The sequence below is a fragment of the Pelodiscus sinensis genome, chromosome 30 (genome assembly GCF_052426305.1).
Source record: "Pelodiscus sinensis isolate ZL-2025 chromosome 30, ASM5242630v1, whole genome shotgun sequence".
Lineage (NCBI taxonomy): Eukaryota > Metazoa > Chordata > Testudines > Trionychidae > Pelodiscus > Pelodiscus sinensis.
Window position 1 is genome coordinate 4,882,922 of NC_143081.1, and position 18,494 is coordinate 4,901,415.

At 54.2% G+C, this 18,494-nt stretch overlaps 1 non-coding gene across 1 annotated transcript; it reads left to right on the plus strand.

Annotated features, from left to right (window-relative positions):
• Positions 1 to 12,183: 12,183 nt before the first annotated feature.
• On the plus strand, positions 12,184 to 12,324 carry LOC112547436 (U4 spliceosomal RNA). The gene has a single exon (XR_003091177.3). It is a non-coding gene; the product is annotated as a U4 spliceosomal RNA (small nuclear RNA).
• The last annotated feature ends 6,170 nt before the right edge of the window (positions 12,325 to 18,494 follow it).

Sequence of the window (18,494 nt, forward strand, 5' to 3'; positions counted from 1 at the left end):
AAACCTCGGCTCAGCTGCCCCCAAACTCTGTAGGCACCAGTTGTTGTTCTGACACTTTCATTTCAATCTCGTTCGATTGGAGACGTCTATGGCAGCTAGTTTGCCATCGGCTGTTAACATTCCTCCTCCCTCCCCATTTTGTGTAAAAATCTTGTTATTTTTCAGACACCATTCAGCTAATCCTAAAGTGAAATTTTCAAAACGCCAAGGGGATTAGGAGCCCAGCTCCCAAGGAAGGTCATTGCGATTTGAAGCCCTATTTCCTGCATCCTTAGAGAAACTCTAACCACTAATTCCAAGCACAAGGGCGGATTCCATAGGCTAGTGACCCCCCATCAGGCAGGATGATCTTAAATGTGGGTTTTCCACCCAACGTCCCACAAGACTGCTCAGAGCACCAGGTTAAATATTACAACAGGGGTAGGTCACTGCTCAGCATCGAAGTCTTGAAAGAGTTGGATAGATTTTTGCTGACAATGTTCAGGTCATTTGAGATAAATTCGTGACTATCAACTGTTCTCCAAAAACACCTGATGCACGAGGCCACAAAATTAATGCAGCTCACACGACCCATAATCAGGGGACAGTAGGATGGTGGGAAGAGGAGTAATGGGCCCCTAATAAGTTAAAAACAGAGCCAGGGAATATGGATATTTGCAGCCTTCAGCTACATGAAGGGGGGGGGGGGTCCAAAGAGTGTGGGTAGAGGCTATTCTCAGTAGTGACAGATGGCGGAACAAGGAGCAATGGTCTCAAGTTGCAGTGGGGTAGGTCTAGGTTGGATATTAGGAAAAACTATTTCCCTAGGAGGATTATGAACCACTAGAATGGGTTCCCTAGGGAGGGGGTGGAATCTCCATCCCTAGAGGTTTGTAAGCCCCAGCTTGACAAAGCCCTGGCTGGGATGATTGAGTTGGGTTGGTCCTGCTTTAGGCAGGGGGCTGGACTCGATGACTCCTGAGGTCTCTTTCAGCCCCAGGATTTATGATTCTATTATTCTATTTTTGACAAGACAGAAAAAGAAAAGAGAACAGAAAATTTGGAAGAAGATCACAAATACGAGGAGACTCAGACTTTATTCCTTAATTATTGTTCAATATTGTGATTTCTACAGCACATTTCTATCTGGAGCAACAAAGACTGGTGCAGCAAGATCTAGGCTGAGATTTTCAAAGCTGCTTCCTGCTTTCCTATTCATTTTAATTCATTCGTTTATTTTTATTTGAGCAAGTGAGGGAAATGAGGTCTTCCGAGCTCTGAAAATGTTGACCGTACATATTCTCCTTCAATATTATAGACCTGCATCAATATCTAGATTGATAGCAACATCAACAGAGATATTTTAATGTTGTGTTCACCTGAAAAATGTCTGAATAGGCGTAAACACCCAGAAGCAGATTTGAACCTGGGATCTCTGGAGTTTAGCGTAAGAGATACAACAGCCTGAACTATATAGTAAGCTGTTTCTCAATTTAGGCTGTAGAGCTCACTTGTTCTTATCTTTTTCTGTAAGTGGTCTAAGTGCTACTATATGCGACACTGAACCACAGTAGAGGTGCATCTAGACTACAAAGTTTTTTTTGGAAAAACGGCCTTTTTTTTCAGAAAAAACTTGACTTATGTCCATACTGCTATTGTATTCTTTCAAAAGCCAATCGAAAGAACACAAGGGTTTTTCCAACACTGGTAAACCTCATTCTATGAGAAAGAATGCCTTTTCTGAAAGAGCTCTTTCGGAAAACGGCGTGTGTGGATGCAGAAAAGAGAGCTTTTTCGAAAGAAGAGGCCTCCAGGAAACAGCACAGGTGCCCTGGTGGCCACTGTGTCCATAGTAATCGCAGGTGACATGTGAGAGAGTGTCCAATGAGTGTGGATGCTCTTTCAAAAAAGCAGATGGTTTTTTCGGTGCACTTTTGAAGTGTGGACGCTCTCTTTCAAAAGACTTTTTTTGAAAGATCTCTTCCAAAAAAGCTTCTTTCCAAAGAAGCTTGCAGTCTAGACGGACCCTTGGTGTGTGGGTTACATAGGCAGGAGATCTCCCATGGCAGGACACTGAGGCTACGTCTAGACTGGCATGATTTTCTGCAAATGCTTTTAACGGAAAAGCACTTTTTGCGGAAAAGCGTCCGTGGCCAATCTAGACGCTGTTTTCTGCAAAAAAGCCCTGATCACCATTTTTGCGATCGGGGCTTTTTTGTGCAAAACACTACTGTGCTATCTACACTGGCCCTTTTGCACAAAAGTCTTTCGGAAAAAGACTTTTGCCCAAACGGGAGCAGCATAGTATTTCCACAAGAACACTAATGATCTTACAGGAGATCGTCAGTGTTCTTGCGGAAATTCAAGCGGCCAGTATAGACAGCTGGCAAGTTTTTCCGCAAAATCAGATGATTTTGCGGAAAAACTTGCCAGTCTAGACACAACCAGAGAGAACAGAGGGAACGTTGCTTTGTCCTGAAACTGGCATGAGCCACAACATTCACATAAAGGGAAATAAAACACACACACACAGCACAGTCAATAAACGAGACACTTTGATGAGGTACAGGTCCATCAATGGCTGTTAGCCAAGGTGGGCAGAGAGGGAATGGCTTCCTTGGTTTGTCAGAGAATGGGAAGGGGTACTTTGACTGTAGATAATGGGAAATCAACTTCGCACCTGGGTTCTCCAAGCAATGTGAAATTTACATCCTTTGGCCTGTTCTACACTGAAGGGGAAAGTTGATTTCAGATATGCAGCTCTGACTGCGATAATTACGTAGCTGGAGTCAAATATCTGAATTCATGTTTTGGCGACATCCATGCAGCGGGAGGTTGACTGGAACACATGCACCTGTCAACTTCCCTTACTCCTCATGAGGAGTTTGGTTACCAACACCAACGGGGATGCCCATTCACTTCAAATGAGCAGTTCTACAATAGACCCGCTCATTTGAACCCCGGAATATCGACTGTGTCAATGTCGATCTTCTCTGTGGTGTAGACAAGCCCTTAGACACAGGCGCTGTGTCTAGACTGGCCAGTTTTTCCGGAAAATCAGCCGCTTTTCCCGAAAAACTTGCCAGCTGTCTACACTGGCTGCTTGATTTTCCGCAAAAGCACTGACGATCTACTGTCCGAAATCAGTGCTTTTTACGGAAAAGCTTTGACGCTCCAGTTTGGGCAAAAGTCCCTTTTGCGCAAAACTTTTGTGCAAAAGGCCCAGTGTAGACAGCTCAGATTTGATTTCAGCAAAAAAGCCCCGATCGCGAAAATGGCGGAAAAAGCACATCTAGATTTTTTGCGGAAAAGCGCATCTAGATTGGCACGGACGCTTTACCGCAAAAAGTGCTTTTGTGGAAAAGTGTCAGTGCCAATCTAGACACTCTGTTCCGAAAATGCTTTTAACGGAAAACTTTTCCGTTAAAAGCATTTCCGGAAAATCATGCCAGTCTAGACGTAGCCAGGCTGACACTGATGTTTTTTCTTTGCTAAAGCAGATTTCATTTTAACTGGGATGCTTCTCCTGTCACACTGATCATATCCAACCAGCTGCACCCTGATCCTCACCCTCCCTCCGGGTGATCTGAGGTAAGATTAGTCTTTGCGGTACATTTTCCAGTCTCTTCTACAATGGCAAGTTTTTCAATTATCTCAGTAAAGGGAGCTTTGAGTTCCTGCCAGGAAGCGTGGATTCTACAGGGCTTCTTGGTGTATTGACTATTCTTCCCATTCACAGAAAAGAATTTATTTCCTGGCTGGAAATTTCTCCTTCTCCTGAGATGACGCAAACCCCCTTGATGTTCCTGCTGGCGGGAATTTGAAATTATAGTATGAGTGAGTGTTACTGTGTGTTTGTAGAAAGGAAAAACAGCTGAATAAGGTCAGTCTCATGGCGAACTTCAAGGGGGAAATCATGGAAAACAATGAATTCCAAAGGGAAAATAGTGGAACATGCAGAACGGTTGGCCCAAAAGACAAGCAAAATTTAAGAAAAAGAATGTCTGACTACAAAGGAAAATAATGGAGAAAGAACATCTGATCTCAATGCATATTGGGATGCATTAGGAGGAGCATTGACAGCAGACCTAGAGAAGTGATTATTCCCCTTTATTTGGCACTGGGGAGGCCACATCTGGAGAATTGTTTCTAATTCTGGGGCCCCCATTACAGAAAGGATGTGGACTCATTGGAGAGGGTCCAGTGGAGGGCAACCAAAATTATTAGGGGGTTGTAGCACATGACCTACAAAGAGGGGCTGATGGATTCTGGCTTGTTTAGTCTACAGAAGACAAGAGTGAGGGGAAATTTGATAACAGCCTTCAACTAACTGAAGGGGGGTTCCAAAGAGTATGGAGCGAGGCTGTTCTCTGTGGTGGTAGATGGCAGAATGAGGAACAATGGTCTCAAGTAGCAGTGCGAGGGGTCTGGTCAACCTATGGAACTCCTTGCTAGAGGAAGGCTAGCACTTTAGCAGGGTTCAAAAAAGAGCTAGATAGATTCATGGAGGTTAGGTCAATCAGTGGCTTAATAGGGTTGGATGTTGGCCAGGATGGGTAGGAATGGTGTCCCTAGCCTCTGTTTCTCTGGAGGTGGGTGACAGGGGAGGGATCACATGAAGATTACCTGTTACGATTCCTCCCTCTGGGGCATCTGGTATTGGCCACTGTCTGCAGACAGGATACTGCACTAGATGGACCTTTGGTCTGCCCTAGTCTGTCCGTTCTTATGTTCTTACATTCTAGGTTGCATATGAGGAAAAACTATTTCCCTAGAAGGGTGAGAAAGCACTAGAATGGGTTCCTGGGGAGGTGGTGGAAGTTCCATCCTTAGAGGCTTTGACATCCCAGCTTGACAAAGCCCTGGCTGGGATGATTAACTTGGAGTTGGTCCTGCTTTGGGTAGGGGGCTGGATGTGATGACCTGAGGTCTCTTCCAGCCCTAGGATTCATGAAAAGGAACGTCTCATTTTAAAGGAAAATAATGGAGACAGCACTTCTGCTCTCAATGCAAATCTTTGTTTTTCTGATATATTATGTGGTAGCAGAATGGCAAAATGGAACCAGCGTCAATTCTGTTTTCTAGTAACTAAGATCCCAAGTGAAGGAACTCTTGGCTAACACCCCCGGGTCAGTTGGAGAAGGACCAGAGAAGAGCAACCAACAAGAATGATTAAAGGTCTAGAGAACATAACTTATGAAGGAAGACTGAAAGAACTGGGTGGCTACGTCTACACTGGCATGATTTTCCGGAAATGCTTTTAACGGAAAAGTTTTTCCGGAAAAGCAGCAGATTTTCCAGAAAAACTTGCCAGTCTAGACACAGCCGGCTTGTTTAGTTTGGAAAAGAGAAGATTAAGAGGGGACATGACTGTGGTTTTTAGGTCTCTAAAAGGGTGTCACAAGGAGGAGGGAGAAACTTTGTTCTTCCTGGCCTCTGAGGATAGAACAAGAAGCAAAGGGCTTAAACTGCAGCAAGGGAGGTTTAGGTTGGACATCAGGAAAAACTTCCTACCTATCAGGGTGGTTAAGCACTGGAATAAACTGCCTAGGGAGGTTGTGGAATCTCCATCCCTGGAGATATTTCAGAGCAGGTTGGACAGACACCTGTCAGGGATGGTCTAGATGTTACTGGGTCCTGCTGTGAGGGTAGGGAACTGGACTCGATGACCTCTCGAGGTCCCTTCCAGTCCCAGTATTCTATGGTTCTATGATCTCTGAACCTGCAACTCCAAACACCGGCCAAGAAGATTATAAAGCCACCATGTGAATCCCCATGTTGGCACTGGCTGGGATTCTTAAGGAAACTTCTGGGAACGAGATTCCCAACAGCTTTTGAATATCAGCTGCATTTGACAGCCCGGCCTTCGAGCATCCTCCTGCTTGCTGTGCAGAATGGGAGGGCGGGGGCGTTGATGTCAGGGCATCCCCTCGCTTCTCTCCTCCCTGCCCGTCTGTGCCACCTCTGCAGAGCAGGGTGGGGAATGACAAAGCTCAGGAGCTAAAGAGCTCAGCCCCATGGCCTGAGCCTTCTGGTGTGAGTCCCTTCTGAAGAGACAGCGCACAGCGTCTCATAGACTTCCCCAGCAGTAGGTGCACACACAGTCTCTGTCACACACACATCCACGCACACACTCACACATAGTCTGTAACTCCAGCTCCATCTCTGGCTGACACCCATACTGCCCCTTTCACACTCACCTCCCAACACACTGGTGTTGGTGTTGTGGTTACTTCCTGCGCTGCACAGAGACTCTCAATCAGTTTGTTGTTCCCAAGTTCTGCGACTGTAGGTGCCTGGGTGGCTGTCGCATTTCATTTAGGTCATGACCTAAATGACCCACAAAAGGTGGATGGTGCAAACAGCAAACAGAGCAAACAGAGCAGAGCGGATGAGCAGGAAATGCGCAGACACACACTGAGCACAGCACGCAGCTTAGACTGACAACACACGGGCAGTGTCTCACCCCGGAACACTGACACCAGCAAACTGGTGGGTTCTCAAGGCACAAGCTGCATTTGCTGCGCCGGTTGGGTTTCTCGGATTTCCGGTCACAGGCTAGAAATCGCTCTAGCCTGGGTCCAGCCCTTCCCCCCGGCTCTGTCTTTGTTCCTCAGGTCTTTGCCGGAGCCCTCGGGTGCGGGGAGTGAAGAAGAACGGCCAAGATCATCCCCAGCCTTTTATAGCTTGGCCACAGGGCTGGCGCCGCTTGTCTCAAGCCTTGGGTCCCAGTCCAGTGTGTGGAAAAAAACAGACACGGCAAGAAGGTGTCTAGGGACACGGGGCCTGGTCGCCTGCCCTCAGAGAGTCACAACAACCATTAGTGACGGGCTCTCTGGAGTGTTATCGGGAGCCTCACCAGGTGGGAGATGTTTTTCTCCAAAGGCCTGTATTTCCCCTAATGCTCATTCATTAGCCTGAATAGACCCTTCGCAAACAACTTACCGAATTCCTGGAATGTCCCCCCATCAACATTTATTGCCCACCCCTGCCCCAGCCGTTATCTCCAACTGTTCTGCAACTCCTTGGCTACGTCTAGACTGGCATGATTTGCCGGAAATGCTTTTAACGGAAAAGTTTTCCGTTATAAGTTTTTCCGGAAAAAGCGCATCTAGATTGGCAGGATGCTTTTCTGCAAAAGCACTTTTTGTGGAAAAGCGTCCGTGGCCAATCTAGACGTGCTTTTGCGCAAAAAAAGCCCCGATTGCCATTTTCACCATCGGGGCTTTTTGGCGGAAAACAAATCTCTGCGGTCTACACTGGCCCTTTTGTGCAAACGTTTTTCGGAAAAAGACTTTTGCCCAAACGGGAGCAGCATAGTATTTCCGCAAAAGCACTGACGATCTTACATGAGAGCGTCAGTGCTTTTGCGGAAATTCAAGCAGCCAGTGTAGACAGCTGGCAAGTTTTTCCGGAAAAGCAGCTGCTTTTCCGGAAAAAGTGGCCAGTCTAGACACAGCCCTTGTGACTACACTGCTCCCTGCTAATGGTCAAGGTATGTAGAAATCAGGATGCATATGTACAGAGGCATTATTGCAGGAACCCCCATCCTGACTTTTTTCACTGTCAAGTCTCTTGCCATCCAGTTCCAGGCTCCAGTCGCTGACTCACTGAAAGCTTCATTATTGAGATGTAGCCACAGCCACTCCTCCAGCTGCGGCTTCACATGAAAGGACAAAATTCCTTGAGCCTGTCAGGAAACTCTCAGGATCAAGTAGGAAAGGGGGAAGAACAGGAACCCACACTCAGGTGTGTCTTCACATCCTGGCTGTGTCTACACTGGGCCACTTATTCCGGAAAATCAGCCGCTTTTCCGGTATAAGCTGCGAGCTGTCTACACTGGCCCTTGAATTTCCGGAAAAGCAACGACGCTCTACTGTACAAAATCAGCCGCTATTCCAGAAAAGCTACGCTGCTCCCGCTCGGGCATAAGTCCTTATTCCGGAACACTGTTCCGGAAAAGGGCCAGTGTAGACAGCCCAGTAGTCTTTTCCGGAAAAAAGCCCCAATCGCGAAAATGACAATCGGGGCTCTTTTCCGGAAAAGCGCGTCTACATTGGCCACAGATGCTTTTCCGGAAAAAGGGCTTTTCCGGAAAAGCAGCCTGCCAATGTAGACGCTCTTTTTCCGGAAATACCTATAATGAAAACTATTCTGTTTTAAGCATTTCCGGAAATTCATGCCAGTGTAGACACAGCCCCTGTGTGTGGAATATGATTGTTTCCTGACAGCCACACTTCGTGTCAATGAAAACTGTTGTGACACAAGTACAGCGATTGTGTTATTTACACCTTGGATAAATTGGTGTTACCTCCTGAGAGGCGGTGTCCCAGGCAGAGAACACGGGTGTTATGTTCAAATCCCGATCACTGGTCTCCCAGGTGACTGAGGACAAGTTCCATCATCTCTCCGTCATACGAGGCAAACTTTCCAACTATCTGGGCAGATAACTCCCACCAATGTTCTGATGCCCAATTCCTGCCTGGGCCTTGGAAACCCCTCTTCCAGTCTCTGCGCCAAGGATAGTGTTGGGAAATAATATTTTCTTGAGAAAAATGAAAAACAACCCCTAATATAGAAAAAACCCAACAACATCCATAAGAACTTAAGAACAGCCCCACCGGGTCGGACCAAAGGTCCATCCAACTCAGTAGCCTGTCCGCTGACAGAAGCCAATGCCGGGAGCTCCAGAGGGAATGAAACGAACAGATAATGATCACGCGATCTCTCTCCTGCCATCCATCTCCACCCTCTGACAAACAGAGACTAGGGACACCATTTCTTACCCATCCTGGCTAATAGCCAGGGGTCAACAAATACACTAGCTCGCTCGCCCGTGGCGAGTAGGTTTTGCCAGCTGACGAGTGCAGGGGTGGACTGGCCCGGTGGGCCATTGTGACAGGCTGGCCGAAGCCCGCACTACAGGCGGCACGGCCCCATCCGATCCGCCGGCCGGGTGGAGGAGCAGAGCACTGCTGGGAAGGGGAAAGTGCGGCAATTCTCAGCGCCAGGCTGCCCGCGTGCAGCTGCGGTGTGAGGAGGCGGGGTGCTGGCAGACGATTTTAAAGGGCCACATGTCCCCGGCAGCTGGCTGCAGCCAGCCAGGCCCCGCCCCGCCGAATCCAGTCCTGCCACAGCCCCAGCCCCCTCGCCGGCGAGAGACCGTTCCCGGCTGACCACCCGGCTTGCTACACCCACCCCATGCCCCATCTGGCTCCTGCTGCCCATTCCCCATGCCGCCCCTCCACCCTGGATCCCCTGCTCTTGCACCCCGCACCCTGCACCCCCTGATCCCTGCCCCCCAGCTCTGTGCTGCCCATTCCCTGCACTGCCCCTAGACCCCGATCCCTCTGCCCCTCCCATTCCTCTTGAATTTCCGCAAGAGCACTGACTTTCTAATGTACAAAATCAGTGCTTCTTGCGCAAATACTATGCTGCTTGGCTCTGTCTAGACTGGCAAGTATTTCCGCAAAATCATCTGCTTCTGCGGAAAAACTTGCCAGCTGTCTACACTGGCCGCTTTAATTTCCGGAAAAGCACTGACGATCTCATCTAAAATCATCAGTGCTTTTCCGGAAATACTATGCTGATACCGTTCGGGCAAAAGTCTTTTTCCGAAAGACTTTTGCGCAAAAGGGCCAGTGTAGACAGCATGGCTGTGTCTACACTGGGCCACTTATTCCGGAAAATCAGCCACTTTTCCGGAATAAGCTGCGAGCTGTCTACACTGGCCCTTGAATTTCCGGAAAAGCAACGACGCTCTACTGTACAAAATCAGCCTCTATTCCGGAAAAGCTACGCTGCTCCCGCTCGGGCATAAGTCCTTATTCCGGAACACTGTTCCGGAAAAGGGCCAGTGTAGACAGCCCAGTAGTCTTTTCCGGAAAAAAGCCCCGATCGCGAAAATGACGATCGGGGCTCTTTTCCGGAAAAGCGCGTCTACATTGGCCACAGATGCTTTTCCGGAAAAAGGGCTTTTCCGGAAAAGCATCTGTGGCCAATGTAGACGCTCTTTTCTGGAAATACTTATAACGAAAACTATTCTGTTTTAAGCATTTCCGGAAATTCATGCCAGTGTAGACACAGCCCATGGCTATGTCTACACTGGCATGAATTTCCGGAAACACTTTTAACGGAAAAGTTTTCCGTTAAAAGCATTTTTGGAAAAGAACGTCTAGATTGGCAGGATGCTTTTTCGCAAAAGCACTTTTTGTGGAAAAGCGTCTGTGGCCAATCTAGACGCGTTTTTCCGCAAAAAAGCCCCGATTGCCATTTTCGCCATCGGGGCTTTTTGACGGAAAACAATACTATGCTGTCTACACTGGCTTTTTTGTGCAAAAGTCTTTTGGAAAAAGACTTTTGCCCAAATGGGAGCAGCATAGTATTTCCGGAAAAGTACTGATGATTTTACAGGAGATCGTCAATGCTTTTGCGGAAATTCAAGTGGCCAGTATGGACAGCTGGCAAGTTTTTCCGCACAATCAGATGATTTTGCGGAAAAACTTGCCAGTCTAGACACAGCCCATAGTACTGTTTTCCGCAAAAAAGCCCCGATCATGAAAATGGTGATCGGGGCTTTTTTGAGGAAAACTGCATCTAGATTGGCCACAGACGCTTTTCTGCAAAAAGTGCTTTTTCGGAAAAGTGTCCGGGCCAATCTAGAAGCTCTGTTCCAAAAATGCTTTTAACGGAAAACTTTTCCGTTAAAAGTATTTCCAGTAAATCATGCCAGTCTAGATGTAGCCCTCCTGTTTGGGCAAAGCTTTTGCGCAAAAGGACCAGTGTAGACAACTAAGATTTGTTTTGCGCAAAAAAAGCCTCGATCGTGAAAATTGGGGCTTTTTTGCGCAAAAGCGCGTCTAGATTGGCATGGACGCTTTTCTGTAAAAAGTGCTTTCGCAGAAAAGCATTCGTGCCAATCTAGACGCTCTTTTCTGCAAATGATTTTAACAGAAACCTTTTCCATTAAAAGCATTTGTGGAAAATCATGCCAGTCTAGACGTAGTTCTCAGAGCAAGCCAACTTGAGGAACAGGGGGACTTCACAGAAGAACGGGTTGATGACATTGGCCTGGCAGAAGGATAACCTGAAGGCACTCCCAGGCTGTGTCTAGACTGGCAAGCTTTTCCTCAAAATCATCTGCGTTTGCGGAAAAACTTGCCAGCTGTCTACACTGGCCGCTTGAATTTCCGGAAAAGCACTGATGATCTCCTGTAAGATTGTCAGTGCTTTTGAGGAAATACTATGCTACTCCCGTTTGGGCAAAAATCTTTTGTGCAAAAGGGCCAGTGTAGACAGCAGAGATTTCTTTTCCGCAAAAAAGCCCCCATCGCGAAAACACGATCTGGGCTTTTTTGCGGAAAAGCGCGTCTAGATTGGCCACAGACGCTTTTCCACAAAAAGTGCTTTTGCAAAAAAGCATCCTGCCAATCTAGACGTGCTTTTCCGAAAATGCTTTTAACAGAAAACTTTTCCATTAAAAGCATTTCCGGAAAATCATGCCAGTGTAGACATAGCCCCAGTGTGCATGGCGGAGTAGAGGAAGCCTGCGCTCAAGGCTATGGTGGCCAATTGGACACAAGGTCCTTTGTTCGTCACTTGCTCCTGGGAGAGTGGCTGGCAGATTGCGACCTGTCGGTCATAGGCCACGATAGGGAGGAAGAAATGATCCATTGCTCGGAAGATGAAATAAAGGAAGACCCGGGTGACACCCAGGATAGGAAATCACCCGGGGGGAGAGGGGGGGGCCAGGAGGCAGCTGGCCATGGATCTGGGGAGGGTGACGGAGATGGAGCCCAGGTCCATAATGAGCAGATCCACCAGATAGAAGTGCATGCCAAACCAGGAAAAGGCTGATCCTTACTCCGGCCCCCTCCCACTTTCTCCCTAGTCTCCCTACTGGCCACCCCACCACATGCTGAAGTAGGCTCAGCCCATCCACCTGGGGCAGGCTCTGGCCTGGTGACGTAATCCTACATTTGCATAGGGATCCCAGACGCCTCTGCGGGCAGCTGAGCCCCCACAAAAGTGGGGAACCCCGCAAGCCCTCTGGGTCTGGCTGGGCTGCCAGGGGCGCCGGAGGTATCGCTGCTCGGGGCACTTCGCACCCGTCTCCCCCCTCCCCCCACACACACGGTACCGGGCCTCGCCCTGAGCTGGGAGTCGGTGGCCGGGAAGAGGTGACGCGCCGGCGGCTCTTTCGGGATCTTTGCGCAGTGGCAATATCGTAGCCCATGAGGTTCATCCGAGGCGCGGTTATTGCTAGTTGAAAACTTTTCCCAATACCCCGCTATGCCGATTGGAAATCTAGTCAGCACCGGCAATTTTTGGGGGTCTCTACGGGGACCGGCCATTTGTGTTAATATAAAAGCGAGTTTTACGTTTCCGTGTTTGCGCTGCAGTTATGGGTTCGGGTCTCAGCTGGGTTCTTAGCGTCCCGTTTTAAATTTTTGCCCGGATTTCGGCTTCCTGCTGATCGCCCGCGGGGCGCTGCGGAGTTCAGGGCGGCTCCTGCTACTCTCCCCTTCGGGCCCCGCAGCGGGGAACCCGCCTCGTGTCCGCCGAACAGCGACTAGGAAAGCTCCGTTCCCGCCAGACCGGCTGCGAAAGGAGCGCAGCGCAAGAGGCTTCGCGGCGCATCTCGGCTCCCTCCTGCCCAGCGGAGCTTGGGGAACGGAGGGGCAGGGAGTGGGAGGGGTTTTCCCCGCGGGGGCAGGGGGAGGGAGTGGGAGGGGCTTTCCCCGCCTGGGGGGGGGGCGGGGAGTGGGAGGGGCTTTCCCCGCCTGGGGGGGGGGCGGGGAGTGTGAAGGGCTTTCCCCGCCTGGGGGGGGGGGGCGGGGAGTGTGAAGGGCTTTCCCCGCGGGGGGAGGGGCGGGGAGTGCGAGGGCTCTGGGCTCCCGTTGGGTGGGGGCGGCGTCTTATTGCGGGGGAGCCGCGCTCTGTCTCCTCCCGGGGCTGTGACCCCGCTCCCCGCACAACCCGCCTGGCAGCTTCCCGGGGCAGCCAGAGCCCGCGGTTGCATCACGCGGCATCTCTGTGCCGGGTCGGGTCCTCCCCACCTCCCCCCACAGGGGAGCCCCGGGCCGCGTCCCCCTCCCCGCTGCTGGGTGCTGGGGGGTGGGGTCAGAAAGTCCCTTCCCGCCTGTCTCCGGTGCCCGGCCGCGGGCCCCTCGTTACACCCTCTGGGCGCACGGGCCTGGCCAGGGCTGTTTGTCGGGGGAGGCAGAGACCTTCCCGGGGACACGATCCGGGGACCAGACGCCCCGAGCCAGGGTTTTGTCGCTGTTCCTCCCGCGACTCGTTCCCGGCCCGCTCCGCCCGGCGTGGGAAGCGGGGGAAAGTCCTTCGAGAAACCAGCCAGTGGCGCGGGCTAAATCCTGCCCGAGTTTTAAATCCCCCCACGGGTCGGTGCGTTTTCACAGCGCGCTCCCTGGGCGCGTGTCTGGTTCCCTGCGGGGCCCCGCGCTCCCTGGGCCCGCAGCCTCCCCGGCTCGTTAGAAGCCGCTTCCCCTTTTTGCGCCAGGCCCCCGTTGCTCCGTGTCACTGTGAGTGTGAGGCTGCCGGGCGCAGTAATAGGTGCCGGTGTCCGCAGCTGTCAGCGCGCGGAGCTGCAGCGAGACCTGGTTCCTGGCGGAGTCAGGGGAGATGGCGATGCGGCCTTGGAGAGGCCGGGCGTAGGTTGCGCTCCCGCTATACGGATACACAAACCCCACCCACTCCAGCCCCTTCCCGGGGCGCTGCCGGTGCCACTGCCAGTTGTAATTCGGAGCGGAGATGGAGAACCCGGAGACGGCGCAGCTCAGGGTGAGAGTCTCCCCGGGCATCGCCGCCAACGGGCCGGACTGGACCAGCCGCACCTGGGAGAGGACACCTGGGAAAAGGGAAAGAAAGCGAGGAAAGATTTAGCCACCGAGTGTGTCTCTGTGTGACCCTGATTCCCCCACGTGCCCCACGGACACTCACAGCGGGGGGCGGCGAGCAGGGCGAGGAAAAGCAGCAGAGGCTCCATTCCCGTTCCCAGGCACTGAGGGAAACTCCCCCGCGGGCCGGGCCGGGCTGTGTCTGGGCGGACTGAGGAACCTAGAATCCTGGGTTTGTATTTACACAGGCAGCCCCGGGGAGGGATTTGCATGCGGGCTCCGCCAGGAGGTTTAAAGGGAGGGAGCCAGGACTGGCCGGCCTCAGAGTCACACACCCGCTGCGTGTCTCAGCCTGTGGCCCAAAGTCACTTCACGGGGGCTGGAGTCCTTCATCGGGAATCGATGTCCCGAGGATCGGGTGCCGGCCCTCGCTGGGTTTTTGAATCCCGCCCGACGCCCTGGGCCCGGCTGGGAAATACAGACGCCAGGAGGCGCTTTCCGGAGCCGCGAGACTCTCCCGGGAGGGTCTGGGGGGGAGGGAGCCGCAGCTGCGGGGAGCCAGAGGCGGGTTCCCGGCACCGGAGAGTGAGAAGCCGCCTCAGTGCAGGGCGAGCACTGGGCAGGGCGCGCGGGGCAGCTTGTGGCGCTGGGAGGACGCAGCCCGGGGCTGCAGGGACACAGGGACCGTCTGGAGCACTGGTTGGGGGAAATGCATCGCCTGGTGCCAGGCGCTTTCCATGGGGAGAGACGCAGAGACACTGGGTGACAAAGCCGGCTGGGCTTGCTGGGGAAGGGCCGCGTGCTCCGGGTACCAGAAAAAATGGGACTTACTCCGTGTGTGTCTGTGAAGGGCCGCTGCCCCCTACTGGGGGGAATGGGACTTGCTCCGTGTGTGTCCGTGAGGGGCCGCTGCCCCCTACTGGGGGGAATGGGACTTGCTCTGTGTGTGTCCGTGAGGGGCCGCTGCCCCCTACTGGGGGGAATGGGACTTGCTCCGTGTGTGTCCGTGAGGGGCCGCTGCCCCCTACTGGGGGGAATGGGACTTGCTCCGTGTGTGTCCGTGAGGGGCCGCTGCCCCCTACTGGGGGGAATGGGACTTGCTCTGTGTGTGTCCGTGAGGGGCCGCTGCCCCCTACTGGGGGGAATGGGACTTGCTCCGCTTATATCTGTGAAGGGCTGCTGCCCCCTACTGGGGAGAATGGGACTTGCTCCTTGTGTGTCTGTGAAGGGCTGCTGCCCCCTACTGGGGAGAATGGGACTTGCTCCGTGTGTGTCCGTGAGGGGCCGCTGCCCCCTACTGGGGGGAATGGGACTTGCTCCGTGTGTGTCCGTGAGGGGCCGCTGCCCCCTACTGGGGAGAATGGGACTTGCTCCCTGTGTGTCCGTGAAGGGCCGCTGCCCCCTACTGGGGAGAATGGGACTTGCTCTGTGTGTGTCCGTGAAGGGCCGCTGCCCCCTACTGGGGGGAATGGGACTTGCTCCGTGTGTGTCCGTGAGGGGCCGCTGCCCCCTACTGGGGGGAATGGGACTTGCTCTGTGTGTGTCCGTGAGGGGCCGCTGCCCCCTACTGGGGGGAATGGGACTTGCTCTGTGTGTGTCCGTGAGGGGCCGCTGCCCCCTACTGGGGAGAATGGGACTTGCTCCGTCTGTGTCCGTGCCCTTTACTCCCTTCCGAAGGCAAAGTGACCGTCCTAGTGCACATAACGCCCCTGGGACAGACCCAGGAATAGGCCCCGCGGGATGGTTTTTAGCTCTCAATTCCCGGTCTGCCAGCCACTGAAAAGGCAGGAAATGCCTCTGTTCTCCCAGTGAGCGTGACACCTTTTCTGTGGCAGCTGAAGGGGAGGCCGTGTCCATAAATTCTTCCTGGGATTTTCTTAAAGTCCCGATGTGCGTGCGGGTGTTTTGTTCGAAGTTAATTCAATGCGTCTGTGTCTCTTTCTCTGCAGGGGCCCAGCTATCGCTGGAGCCTCCCAGTGCGAGGTAGAAACTGCTTCCTCTTTTTCTGCCAAGCCCTGCGTTGCTCCGTGTCACTGTGTAGCGGGCGCAGTAATAGGTGGCGGTGTCCACAGCTGTCAGCGAGCGGAGCTGCAGCGAGACCTGGTTCTTGGCCGTATCCCCAGAGACGGTGACTCGGCTTTGGAGAGACTGGGCGTAGGCTGTCTCCCCGCTGTTATATGGGTACACAGACCCAACCCACTCCAGCCCATTCCCAGGGGGCTGCCGGATCCAGCTCCAGCTGTAATGCTGAGTAGAGATGGAGAATCCGGAGACAGCGCAGCTCAGGGTGAGGGTCTCTCCGGGCTTCGCTGTCCCCGGGCCAGACTGGACCAGCTGCACCTGAGCGAGGACACCTGGGGAAAGGAAGCAAATCCAGGAAGGAATTAGCCGCTGAATGTGCGTGCGGCTCCCTAATTCCCCCACGTGCCCCACGGACACTCACAGCAGGGGGCGGCGAGCAGGGCGAGGAAAAGCAGCAGAGGTTCCATTCTCGTTCCCAGGCACTGAGGGAAACTCCCCCGCGGGCCGGGCCGGGCTGTGTCTGGGCGGAGACTGAGGCTCCTAGACCCAGGGGCTGGTATTTAACCCGACAGCCCCTGAGCAGAGATTTGCATGCGGGTTCCCCTGGCCAGGTATAAGGGACGCCAGGGGGTGGGCGCTCAGCACGTGGCGATGTCCCCTCGAGGACAGGTGTCCCCATGACACCAGGCAGACCCTGCGCTCAGCTAAGCGCCCGCAACGTGACAGGAGGGGGTTGGGGGAGGGCGGATTGCAGGGTGCAGGGGACCGGGCCCTACACGGTTTGCATGGGGGTGTGGCCCAGCGGAGGTGAACAGCCAGGGGAAGGATCCATTGGAGACTCAGACATCTCCCAGGTGCGAGGGTGAAATCCTCTGGAAACCCTTGGCCCGCGGGCTCCTCTAGAATGTGCCGGGGCCTGCAAAGGACACAGACAAGGCCGGGAGATGCCCAGAGGGCGAGTCTCTCCCAGGAGGGGCAGATGGAGCAGGAACCGCAGCTGCAGGGGGAGAATCTGGTTTCCGCCCCACAGACTGACGGGGCAGCAGCAGAGCATCGTAGGACTGGAGGGGCCTGGAGGCGCCTTTTAATCCAGTGCCCGGCGCTGCTGGCGGGGCTGTTTTATCGAGACTGTTCCGTGTTGTCTGGGCTGCGTCGGAACAAGGGCTGTGACCGCAGGGACAGATCCCCACAGGGGAACGGACCAGCTTATCTCTCTCTCGGTTAGAGACGGGCCATTCGCAGCAGGGGGCGGGGCTGCAGATGAGGAATCTCTAGGGAAATCACGTCACGTTCCCCCCCCATAGCCCCATCTCCGCGCTGACACCCCAGTTCTGAGACTCCCCTGACGCCGCGTGGCGATGGGCGCCTGGATTTCTGATTCCGCCCCAGACAGCTCCCTGGGGCGGTCTCCCCGGGGAAGCCGGCGGCGGGGTCCGGCAGTTTTGGCTCCATCATGCCGACTTTCCTCAATCCAAACAGGATCCTGTTTCCATCTGCTGCCCAAACCCTCCTGCCACGTGTCCTTGCGCTTGTCACTAACCCCGCCCTTAACCCCGCCCCCTGCCGCTAACCCCCGCCCTTAGCCCCACCCTGTCGTTAACCCCGCCCCCTGTCGCTAACCCCGCCCTTAGCTCCACCCCTGTAGCTAACCCCGCCCTTAGCCCCACCCCCTGCAGCTAACCCCGCCCTTAGCCCCGCCCCCTGCAGCTAACCCCACTCTTAGCCCCGCCCCTGTCACTAACCCCGCCCCTAGCCCTACTCCTGTCGTTAAACCCGCCCCCTGCAGCTAACCCCGCCCTTAGACCCACCCCCTGCAGCTAACCCCGTCCTTAGCCCCACCCCCTGCAGCTAACCCCGCCCTTAGCCCCGCCCCTGTCGCTAACCCCGCCCTTAGCCCCGCCCCCTGCAGCTAACCTCGTCCTTAGACCCACCCCCTGCAGCTAACCCAGTCCTTAGCTCCACCCGCTGCAGCTAACCCCGCCCTTAGCCCCGCCCCCTGCAGCTAACCCAGTCCTTAGCCCCACCCGCTGCAGCTAACCCCGCCCTTAGCCCCGCCCCCTGCAGCTAACCCCGTCCTTAGCCCCACCCCCTGCAGCTAACCCCGCCCTTAGCCCCACCCCCTGCAGCTAACCCCACCCTTAGCCCCGCCCCTGTCGCTAACCCCGCCCTTAGCCCCGCCCCCTGCCACTAAGCCCGCCCTTAGCCCCACCAGGAATCCCCTCAGCGGGAAGCGCCTGCACACAAACCCCAGGGAGCAGGGACCAGGCGGCAGAGCGCAGACAGCGCGGGCAGGAGCTGCTGAAGCGGGTCAGTAGATTGTGACTTTCGGGCAGCGCCTCCTTCCCCTGCCCAGGCGCATCCCCGAGAGAGCTGCAGCTACTGGCCCCAGCGCCGCGCCGCTCACAGCCGGTCCGGGGCAATGGGCCGTCCGGCAGGTCCGCTCTGTCCGGGCCTGGAGTCACTGACACGCGCGGCTCGTTCCTGCCGGACCCGCGCAGAACAGGCCCGTCTGCAGGGCCCGAGTGTGGCCCCTGCTGTACAGACATTTCATGGTGGGTGGCTGGAGATTGTCCAGTCCCATCTCGCAAGCATCGCCCCGCCCTGGGGCACCAGGGTCACGGTCCTGCGTGGGGT